The sequence below is a fragment of the Bombus pascuorum genome, chromosome 11, assembly GCF_905332965.1.
Source record: "Bombus pascuorum chromosome 11, iyBomPasc1.1, whole genome shotgun sequence".
NCBI classification, from domain to species: domain Eukaryota; kingdom Metazoa; phylum Arthropoda; class Insecta; order Hymenoptera; family Apidae; genus Bombus; species Bombus pascuorum.
Genome location: NC_083498.1, coordinates 6,652,938 through 6,665,385, shown reverse-complemented (window position 1 = coordinate 6,665,385; position 12,448 = coordinate 6,652,938). Strand labels below are relative to the sequence as shown.

The following is a 12,448-nucleotide window of genomic DNA, read 5'->3' as shown; positions in this document are numbered from 1 at the left end:
CTTTGATCGTTCTGTGGATTCTCTGTGCATTCTCTGCGCGTAGTGTCTTAGGACTGCGCGTAGTTTTGAGCATCTGCTTTTTGTTCACTCGCATTCTAGTTATTCTAGTTATTCGCGTTCGAAGCTATTTCTCTAGATTTTTATTTTGGCGAGGAAAATGAGAAAAGACAAAATTCAAAAGACGGTTGTGCTGGTGAATCCTTCAACCTACGATACGCTTATGTTCTAAGTATTCATCTAACTGGAGTATAGAAATTGAAGAATTTTGATAATACCTAATAGCTTCTAATATAGTAAATAGACTATTGTAATATCTCGAAAATATTCCTTTTATATTTTTTTATTATATCTTTCGACCATATTTCTAGGTCAGTCTAATTCCATTTCGTCAAAATGCTTACCACGTTTTTTTTTTATATCCGATATCTCGATTCGTTGAGCAGACTATACATTTGTCATTATTCGGTGTAATAGCTCCACAATGTTGCTAATTAGACGTCATTTAGTTGCTAAGAACGATAACATCGTCCTTGTAGGTTACGTTGTCATTATTCTAGGAAATTCTGCCGTATGTGAAACATTGTCGACTAATGTTCAAAGCGTAAAGCGGGATACCCAGTTGAGAAAGAATGTCACGATAACTGATGTATAGTGAACTGGTTGAATGTAAAATAGCGGTTAGCTGGGAAACAATGAAATATCAGTGTGCGCGTTGATATTACTTCGCAGGTCGGTCACGTAGAGAGTACTGGATCAAACTGAAAGAAAAACGAATCTAATTGATCAAACCATCAGGCGTGCGCGCGCGCGAGCGCACGCAGGGGGTTCATCAGTAACCCAAGAAAGTACACACTTGTTGCCGTGTTGAATTGCGTGGTCATTTGCAATTCAATCTTTGCCGCGCAACTCGCTTTGCCTCGTTCTTATAATATCTTACAAATACTTCGGTAAATTAATTCCAAGTTCAAATTACCGGTTCCATAAAAATGTAAATAGCGACCGTTTTAGTTAAGATCATGGGATTCTTATCGAGCCCGATTTCTGCGTCAATTATCGTGCGTCAGGTTAGGTACCCCCAGTTTTAATCGGCCTTGGCGCTATTGCAGCCAACGACGCACAAAAGTCCCTAGAGAAAATCATTACACATTTTTCATGCAACATTCGTTTCGAATGTTTCAATTAAAATTGGAGCAGAGCGATTTTTTGTAAGGTTTATGTAATCCGATGGCTTTTTAAATGTTTTGCGTAACCAAGTATTTTAGTATTAACTTTTTAAGTAGTCGTACATTCCCATAAATCCTTCCTCACAAACGTAAAAAGATGACAAGGCTAAATGGAACGCAATTATCGACGCATGACCTCGATCATTGACGACAGCTGTGTTTTACGAAATTTTCTTTTCGTCGTTGACGCCGATGACACCTGTATTTAGAGTATTAGTGAAAAATTAATGCGCAGTAATTGAGATTTCATTTTATAGGTGTGGTATTATAATGAGTTTAGTTTTGATTTTGAATACTTTAGAATATCTAATATATCAAGACAAACATGTTAACATGTAAGTTTCAAACATTTTAACATATTACTTTTCTCAAATAGTAAAAGTACATCACGTAATAAGATATCCTGACGATAGATACACGTTAGCTCGAAATTAAACTCAATTTATATCAATCTTCTTGCGATAAGCAGATAAATAATCAGGAGGAAAATCCCAAGAAGCAAGCTTTCACAGATTAATAAACCCCACTAATAAACATTAAACCAAAATTCAAAGTTTCACGACATCATGTAAGACGTGCAAATACACGTTAGTGTGAAATTTAGCTCGACTCGGAATATTCGAGCAAGGATTCCTCTATTAGAAAAGTATTTTGACGAAACAAAAATAAAATTCCAAGAAGCAAGCTTCCATTTTCAGAGATAATATTATCATCAAGCATTCCATTCCAATCGCTCTGATTAATGGATTAAATCAATGAACGTTAAACGAAAATTCAAAGTTTCACGATACCTAACGTATTCAGATAACACTTTCGACTGAGAATATTCAAACGATGACTCATTTTCCTACGTTAGAAAAGTATTTGAACGAAACAAAAATAAAATTCCAAGAATCAAGCTTGCACTTTCACGAGTTTAATATTATCGAGCGTATCGTCTGTTGCAATCATTTGGAAGCGGTCCATTAATGAATTCCATCGAAACGAAGTTGGAAATGGACGACCCCCGGTGGCATTCACTGGCGTTAATCTGAAATATAATTAGCGAGGAGATGGGTGGGGGTAGTGCGGCGAATCGGTCGCATAATTGCGCCAGGAAGAGGAGGCCACGTTCACATACAATATCGGGATGACAGCGCATTCGCAATGCTTTATTCTTAGTCCAGCGACGACACGCCTCATTATGCATAGAGAATCCGCACGCGGCCTGCATAATATGCAAAACTTCTTCCATTACCGTCCACGAGGCAACGTAACACACGGCTGGCAAAAGGGTACGCGCGCGTATTCGCCAAGAATAATAGCCGCTTGATATTATATCGGTAGCCGCTGCACCGTTCTTTCCTTTTTCCTCTCTATCCTGTTCTCCGACCTTTCATCTCTTTTCTTTTCCTTTTCGTTCTTCGTCCCCTTCCGTTTAGTGATTTTCATTCCCGGCAAGCAGGAACGCGGAATTTCGAGAATCGAACGGTACAAGAGTGATTCATCGAGCCGTGTCGGCGAACGTCTTCCGCGAACGAATTGACTCGAACTTGCTCGAGTCTTCGTTCTCTTGATTCTTGGCAGAGATTTAGGATCTGGGATGAGGATGGTATATAGATCGATCGTTGGTGGAGATTTTGGAAATGAGTCGAGCTAATCGGCTGACTGAAAAATTTGTAATTAAACTGTGGATGTTTATGCGAACTTAGATTCTTACAAGTATCACCAAATAAGTTATAGATTAGAAATTTTGGATTTTGGATCCTGCAACGATACAGCTTGCATGAGATTTCTTTTTGAAACTTTGATTTTCGTTTCTTTGGCTCTGGCGTAAGATTGCGTAAGATTGGTTGGTAAAGACGTTGATCTAAAATGATATAGAATCGATTGGGACAGAATTGGAACAGGCTACGTAATCTTCATTTTTCATCTGCACGATGTTAATTTTAATATGTATTTAAAATTTTCCACTTTACGAATATATTTGTATACTGATACGATTTAATGTCTGGGAGCATACGGATCTCGATACTAAAATTTAATTTTACGCACGATAAATTCACAGTATCAAGGAATTTATCATTTATACCATTTGTTCTCTGAGCCTTGAAATTAATCTCTCCAATGACAAACGCGTAGAAAACGATTAGAACTTGTATATTTATTATGGCGCTATCGAGACCTGTATGTAAGTACATACTTATATATCGTGGTTTCTCGTGGCCCGTCAGTCGTTTTACGAGCCGCTTATCGTTCCCTCATAAAAACGATATTATGCTAACTAGATGGCAATGAGGGAGGCCTGTCTTGTTTCTACGCTTGGCGAGTAACGCCTCTTCGAGAGAGAACGTGAACAATGGGTAATTAAAGCGGCGAAATTTGCGTGAAGAGTTTTCTCTCTCTCTCTCTCTATCTCTCTTCTTCTAGATTGCGTGCTTGTTGACACACATCCTTTGATACTTTGTATAAGATATGCGTGATAGGGAAAGATGAAATGCTTCAATTAATCTTAATGACATTTAGGTATTTTTTTTATTAGCAATCGCGAAATAAAAATTTAATTATATCAATCGAGATGTTTTCTTTAATTGTGATTAATGTGTCGTGTATTTGTCGCAAAGTTTCCATACCCCTAAGATTTAATAAAAAATGTTTTCTTCCAGAGAAAACATTCACAAATGACACACGTGTGAACATATCGAGGTGTGTTAATAACGTAAAAAAAAAAGAAAATTCTTTTCGAAAGAAAATTTACAAAATTTATTCATATATCTCAAACCTTCCAATATATATGTATCTATGTACAATTTCGAAAAAAAGAAAAAATTCTTAGAGAAGAAAATTTACCAGAGTCCATTTATACATCCAGGACGTTCCGATGTGTAAGTATATGTGTGATTTAAAAAGAAATTCCTTTGGGAAGAAAATTGGCGAAAGTTGGCTCCAAACGATCGGCGAAGCTCAAAGGCCGATGAAAAGGAAGCGAAACGCGAACGATATTCCCGATTCGAACGATCGGCGTAAACGATAGGCGCGGTGCAGTGGCGAAGCAAAACGATTCCTCTCTTTCAAACTCGCTCCTCATCCCTTTTGGTTGCGTGGAAGGAACAGAGGGGAAAGGACGTTGGTTTTCTCGTCACGATTCTGGCATGTCACTGTCGTGTGTCGTCGACTTCGTGTGCATACTGTCGGCCTCCACTCGCGAGGAAGCTCTCCTTCAAGCCGATTCGAGATCGCTCGAAGAAATCGTTACACTTTAGGGACGAGACTATGCTTCTTGTTCTGCAAGACAAGAATGGAAGTCTTTCTTTTGGAATCTTTGCAAGGCTCCTTGAGTAACACTTTGTTTGGAAATTTGTTGTCGATGGCCTTGTTGAAAATGTTTCATATCATTTTTTTTATTTTGAATAAAATATCTGTTATTATTCTCCGTTTGAGGATCGAGTTTTCCGATTGACTGTACTTACACGTCGTTTCATCGGTTCTTCTCGTAAAGGTTGTTAGAGGAAAGGCGTGAGATTCATTTTGTCTGGAAATCATCGTCACATTTATGCAGAATGCGTGATATGTTCGTTTCTACTTGAAAATCTTGTCTCATTCTTTATTCGAAGCTTGAAGTTTATGGTTGATTACCTTCGTGCGTTATTTTATCGATTTCTATCCGCGAAAGGTGTTCGAAGAAAAGTATAATTCGAAGATGATTGTCATGTTTACGAAGAACGCAGTGCTGTGCTTGTTTTTTATTTAGACATTAAATATTAGGATGAATTGAAATTCATTTTGTTTGTAAAATGTTAGAAACTGTATCAGCCTCTATTATCACAGTAAATCATTCACAATTCCTTCTATAATTATAATTTACAATTATAAAATACCTTGTATTCTGTACATATCTCAGCCTCAAAGTATTCGGTTGTCCGAAAAATGTCATTCTTTTACAACGATGCATCTTCATACAAACATGAAATCTAATCTGTTGAACGTTGTAATCTTTATTTTGATAGAACAAAATGTATCGCAATTCAATAAAATAATATAAAACGGAAAATGTTATGCATCCATTATTTCCTTATAAAACGAAAGAAACTTTTCGGACGATCTAATAGATTAGAAGTCGCAACAAACTTGACTTACAACCTACGATATCTGTACACACGTTCCATCCGAAATCTTTTTAGCAACGTTTCAGGACAAACAAAAAATCAATCGCACGGAGATGAAACAATTATCGCTGTTTGATATCTACCATTGACCAAACTTGAAGGATCTGTATTTGATCAATCTTTCCCCTCTTTGTCGTATTGATTGGACGTCTCCACCCTGCATGCGTCGCAACCTGGTGTCGTTAATCCACGCAGGTGTCGTGCCATTCTTTGGAAACGTGACGTTTGGTATCCCGTTAGCAAAATATCATTCCCTTTTTTAATTCTACTGGAAATCCGCTGGAAAAAAATCCTCAACCGTTGGTAAATACACGTCAGCAGGCAGAAACGGTGTGTGTTCGATGAAATTGCCGGCCTTGCCTCGCCAATATTTTCCGATTGATCGGCTGGATTTCGTCTGGACCATGTGTGTCTCTTCTTAGTCGTGATATTTGACTTTGATTACCGTTGCAAGAAATAACAATTATTCTAGCGTAAAGTTTGAAAGTTCTTAAAACTACGTTGCGTGTTTTAATTATCTAGCTTCGTTTGGTTTCGTTGCAGGTAATTGGATGACTCGGGTTGTACGATCTTTTGTTTTAAGGTATCGTTGCATATGGCTATCGTGAATATATTGAGATTTTATCGGCGATAGTATCTCTTACATTCTCCAGTGAATAATATTAATATTAATGGAGAATGGGAAATTTTAATGACGTATGTTACAGAATAAGGGTAGTTTTGAGAAGATTAAGATGGCTGCTGGTACGAGTGTGGTACAAATTTTTACAGATTTTTTAATCAGTGGAAATAATAAGTCTTAAATATAGCTATTCTTCAATTAGATTTTTGATTTTGGTCAAAGAATCGTAGCTTTTAAACTGGTACTAGAATTTCGTTAATTTAAGCCAACTATGAATTAATCCAATCTTCAACCTTCGATTTCCACTCCTATGCACATTTAACGTAATTACTCCATTATAGAATTCTGCCTACCACGTATTATCTCAACTATTCTCAAGTCCCAAGTATCGTCATTTCCTCTTCTTAAAAGCACCACCATCGATTCCACGCTTTTCAATCCTTTACGATCCTCTGCGATCCTTTTCCAAAAAAAAGAAGAGAAAAAAGAACAAAAGAGACATAAAAGCCAGTGAACAAAAAGAAGTAGAAAAATCATCATACGATGTATACGAAATGCTCGAAACTTGTACCGATGTATAATATCTATATCTATTTTCCATCGATTTCTCACGCAAAGCTCCGCGAGCGGAACCATCTCGTTTGTCGACAATAAAAAATGTTGCACGCAGATGAAGGCGCATCCGGCGAAATTGCCACCCCTTGGCGCGCAGATCACGCTCAATTTCGTCCTAACAAAACACGCGTGCGCGCTCCGCTGTGTGCGTGCGTGTATGCGTGTGCCCGTGGACAATTGAAAAATAATATCGTCGGGTTTATTTAGCCGTGGCACGATCGGCGGGGCGTGGATTCGTCGCGACGCGTTCACGGGATTAAAAATAATGTTTCGAGCGTGACTGGTCAGGCCCTGGGGGATTATGGGGTGCTATGGACACTCGCCATTGGCTAGTCGTCGCAGACCCGCGGATTTCATTCGGGGGAAAAACGATACGCCTGTTTTTCTTTCGTATCTCTAACACGGATGGTCTATGAGGGAGATCGTGTCCGTTTAATTCCTCTCGTTTGATCGTTGGTTTGGGACAATCTTTTGAGGGTTTGAAGCGAGCAAGATGCTTCTTTTTTCCAATTTTGCAAGCTTTTGAATATTTGGGGTGGAATTTGGTTGGTAGAACGTTGGATGACGGAGAGTTTTGATAGAACGATTGATTTTAGGAAGTTCGTATGGAGATGTTTGGGAGTTTGAAAGTCTCTACGTACAGTGGCGGATGAAAGAAAGTTTAAAATTGATATATTATGTTTTAATAAATTTCGTACTATAAATTTTCTACGATGTTGGCAACAAATGTATATATTTATTCATTGCTTTTGTTAAATATGAATTCATTCTGTGAAATTATTAATTTACGTAATTATTGCGTTCTTTTAACGTCTTATTTTATGCGTTTCATAGATTGAAGGTTTTTAAGGAAATTGGAATTGATATAAATAAATAATTAAGGATAGTATATAATTATTGCTACATTGTAATAAAATATGAATATTCTTATAATGTTTTGGTTCGTTTTAAAGGTTTCAGATAACATGTTTATGATTGATATATGAAATTGTTCAGAGTGGTTGTAGGAAGAAATTGTACGACCAGATTTAAGTCCATTTTACGTTTGATGGAAATTTTCAAATTTAAAAATCTTCAAGCCAGTCTACCGAGTAATATGAAAATTTGATAAAGTTTCCTAAAGATCCTCGACAATATGCAAGATTTTTTTATTAAAGAATAACAAAATATGGGAAGCTTTCACCAAAGTGTCGAAGAAATCTCAGTGATTTTATCGGAGCTTTGTTCTACAAATCTCGACAAAGTGGTGTCAAACTTTAATTATAATAAAACGATGGAGAGGCTGGCGTTTCTATGCCTTGGCGAGGAGAAAATGGCGAATGACAATCACGGTATTAATTTCCATTAGGGAATATCCAATTTCCACGATGGACAATAAAAAGAGCCGATAATTATATTTAACAGTGGACGTAAAGGTCTTCGATAGATTAGGCCTCTGGTTTCTTCCTTTTTTATACGACCATCTGACGATTTCGTAACGAGAACAACCGAACGTGGTCGTATTATAATTAGAATACCAATTATCAGATAGGTTTGAGGGAAATCGTGATTGTCGCGTTTCGTAACACAGATCGTTTGCCTTTCGTGGTTTCAATTTCAAAAGGTGAGCAGATTGTAAGAAAAATTGAATGCAGACATATCGACGATCAACTTAGAACGTGTCATTCTGTTAGCAGAAAGAATCTCAATCTCCCTTCAATACGTACAACTGAAATACTAGTTCTCTTTTCAAATCTTCGATACGATCCAACCTAAATCTCTAGAAAGCAGACTTTGAATCTTCAAGAAAGAAGAAAAATAAAAAGGAAAAAAAGACCACTGTCCCCCCAAAATTCATCATCACGAGGTTTCGTGACGTGTGAAAAAAGAAGGAACATGATCCAATCACCTCTCGTTCGCTCTAAATCGAAGTGACCGCCCAATCGGCGTGCTCTCGGCCCCAAGGATCCGTAGGACGCCAATTACGCCCATCAGGTTGTCGCCATCAATCAGTGAAATTTCCGAAACGCAAATATGGTCATACAGTCGGTGCTGGCCGCGACTCCTTTCCCGGCGAGTAGAAGACGCTCCTAAACCGCTTCGACTTCTACCACGGTGACTTGTCCACGCACACCTGTGCCGAGAGCGTTCTTCCAAAGCGAAGACCGACGCCGTCGCATCGAACCTCTGCCTCGATTCGCGTATAAGGTGTCCACCTGTCACTTAGAACGTGTACCAGGAGCAACTTCAATTACACTTTTGCGCATGGTTATACACGTGTGCACAGCCTCGTTATCCAGCGTCGAAGATCACGCTACGACGACGCGCTGGTTTGCGCGATCCTTCGCGATCCTGCTCGATTGATATTAGCCGTAATCCACGTGGTAATTCGATCGATAGAAATACGCAGAAACAGTTGGAAGGTCACGTTACTGATCGGTTATCTGCTTACATCGAATGTCGATTCGTTTCCTCTGCAACGCTATTTTTGGAAGGCTTTGAGGAATGTTGCAACTTGAGCGGTGCATCTTGGATGGGTTTGGTGGGAATTGGAGGCTTTCAGAAGGCTTTTCAATCTCAATGGCGGATGTTGGAGGGATTTGAAGGATGTTTGCGGTTTGTACTTTCAAGGTTTCCATCGTGTATGTCGGTTCGTGTATAAGTAGTTGCCTTTTATGAGCATTGAGAATAGTTTGGTTTGGTTGAGAATGGTCTGGTCCGTTTTAAGGATAGTAAGGTGAGCTTGTTCCGAGTATTTAGTTAGAGGAATGACTAACTCGTATAACAAATTTTAATGGTAAAAAGGTTTGAAATTACTACTACGTACGTGTTATAGAAAGGAAATTAGCTTTGAATTTCTTTCTGTGTAGAATTGGTGTAGATATCGACAATATTAATTTCGACTTGACAATAACATTGATAGGAGATGGGGTGTAATTGAAAATGTTTGGTACAGTTCAATTTTTGAATACATAATACACATAGATAATATGTAACGATGTACAGGATATTCAAAGTACTCATCGTAATATCTGGAGGATACAGCAAATCCTTACGATGTAATATCAATTCCACCTAGCATTCTACTTCTTGAATCTACTTTAATCGACAATCGGCAGAGTTCTATCTATCGAGTTACACCGAGATACTCCATTCACACTTTCACGTCCTGAAACACAATCCAAATCACCCCACTTCTCCTCCAATCCTCCCCTCTAAGCCACCTATTTCCTTCCCCCGTGTTATCCTCCACCCTTCTCCTCGCCCTTCGACTGGCGTAACACGAACAATTAGCCGAGGAATTAATGGCCGAACGAAAGTACGTACGACGAGAAAGAACGGATGGGGAGGGAAATTTCAGACGATGTGACTAGATAGATACAGATAGAGGAAGAGGGAAGGGTAGCTAGGGTCGTCTGTGTACCCAGGGGAACTTTTCGAGGATTGTGGCACTTAACGGATGATTAAGAGGGCAAATAGAGAATCGCAACCCCGTTGGTTAACGTAGTCTCATCCCCCTAACGTTTGAACGCTCCCTGCAGGACTGTGTCGTACGTTTAATCGAGTTACCCCCATTTCGTAATCACCCTACGTCCCCGAGGGTTGCCATGGCGACCGCGGGCGGTCCTGAAAGCCGATTGGCGGATCTTCACGCACGCGGAAACCCCGGCCACCCCCTTCTCACCCCTAGATACGTGGCCTATTCCCCAGGATCAAGCTCGAACGCTTTCGAAACCAACCCCCTTCTGCTCCAACCCCTTATGCCGCCTGGATTTACACTCGGTTTAACCTGACTCTCCCTCTCTCTCTCTGTCTCTCTCTCTCTCTGTCTCTCTCTGTCTCTCTCTCTCTATATATATATAGAGAGAGATCATATATATATATATATATATATATATATGGTCTATGTTATATTCCCCCAACCACCCCCGTTGAGTCGCTCCATCGACGCCAGTATTTTACGGAGGTGCGTTGTAAAAATCGCATAAAAGCTCCCAACAGCTTGGTCGATTTATACCGGCACGATTCTCTTCCTTGTGATTTTATTTCCAAAGATTTTACTATTCGCAGTATGGCGCCCGAGGTGTTTCTTACGCTTTGGATTTTCAGGCAGAGGTGGATTCTTCGGGGGTGGAATTGTCGAGCTGCGATAGGCTGTAGATTGGTTTTGGAAAATTGAGGTGGTGGTGAATGATTTTAGCACTTGCTTCGTTTGTTTGGTTTCATTTAGTTTTGGAGGTATAATAATTTCGGCGGTGTTTACACGAGTTCTTTCTTTAGCTTTGGGTAAGTGAACATTTATGCGAATGGGGTCTTTCGCGGATAATTTTGGGGGAATTTAATAGAATTAGCGGAACAATTTCACGATTTATTCTTAGGAGAACGGCCCAGTTAATCGAGTAATTGCTGTGAAAATTTTAGAATAAGATGAACTGGTTTTCTTGATCAAATTGGCCAAGTAATTTTTTAAAATGCCGTGGCATTTTTTTCTTAATTTCTTTGAAACAATATCATTACGCGGTAGATGACTTTGTAAGGTTCTATCCACCCTCAGGGTGTTTCGGTCTTTCGATTGGCTTAATAAACTCGATTTATTAGGGACAATTGAATTAGTTGATGGTAACGTAATAGACCCAAGAATTGGAGTCACATGCTTGGAGAGGGTGAATTTATTTGTAGAATTTTCATTTCATTCGAAGGAAATTCTATATTTGTCTTATAGCAATCTCGATTTCCTACAATTATCTAAATAAAACATTTATGTCAAATTGGTAAATTTCTAAAATATCATATAAATTTTAAGTATATAACCATAAAACAAACAACGAGACCACAGGCTCTTTTCTGCTAATTTAAAAAGAGACCAGTAAATTTGAATGTAGAATTATTTTAGACCGAAACAATCGATCTCTATTTTTAAAAAAATCACTTTCGCATCGAGTCCTTTGTACTAAAATCAGCCGAACGAAATATCTCAACCCTGAACAAATTATAAATCGGCCAAAAATTTAGCTCAGCCTGAAAAATTCCCCATACTATAAATTCACCCTAAATAATTCCCAAAGACAACTATTATTCCCAAGACCCATTCACCCTCGTTCTCCTAAACCCCACCTAAACACCATCGACGCAACGCTATTCCATCGATATCACGCTTTCCATTTGTCAAACTATATCCACCCCTTCGCCAGATAATTTCGATACTCTCGGTTGGATGGTGAACAGCGACTAATCCGGGTCTTGTCAGAAACACGTTGGATCGTAACGTTAGTTAGACAAACATCCTCCTCTCCTGTCTTTTCTATCCATGCAGCAGCCAATGTGACAATGCTGATTTCACGCGTAGATAATTCGAAAATGGAGCCCCTTTCAACCCTTCTGTGGCAAACAGGAAGCAGGAACAGGACAATGTGTATCTAACAGTCAATTCGAGGACAATGCACGTTTTCTGCGATCGTCGCACCACTCGTTTCATCCCTCCCTTTTTTTCTCGTCAACCCTCGACTAGAGGGGTTCCGCGTCAACGACACGGCCCATTGTAACCGGATACACCCTGTTTAAGGGGTGGCTCCTTGATACACTTGGGGTGGATTATAACTAGTTGCCACTTAATTTGCCGAAGCTCGGGGGTCGATAGCCCTTGCAGAATTTCCAGTTGGTCCGAGAACGTTGAAAACGATGATTGGAGATCATGAAACTACGGTCGTCGAATCGTTTATGCTTTATCGTTGTATAATTTATGATGCTCCAAGATGAAAGGAATGGTTGGACTGGAATTTCACTCTCTTTCCCTCCCTTTTTTTTTCTTTGTTAAAATGCGTGAAGGTTGGATTGGAATTTTATTTCTTGTCTGTCAAAGAAGA

The 12,448-nt window shown here is 39.1% G+C and overlaps 1 protein-coding gene across 1 annotated transcript in view; it reads left to right on the top strand.

Annotated features, from left to right (window-relative positions):
- The window catches only part of LOC132911902 (homeotic protein empty spiracles-like), a 54,002-nt gene that overhangs the window by 37,497 nt on the left and 4,057 nt on the right, over positions 1-12,448 (top strand). The window lies entirely within an intron of this gene.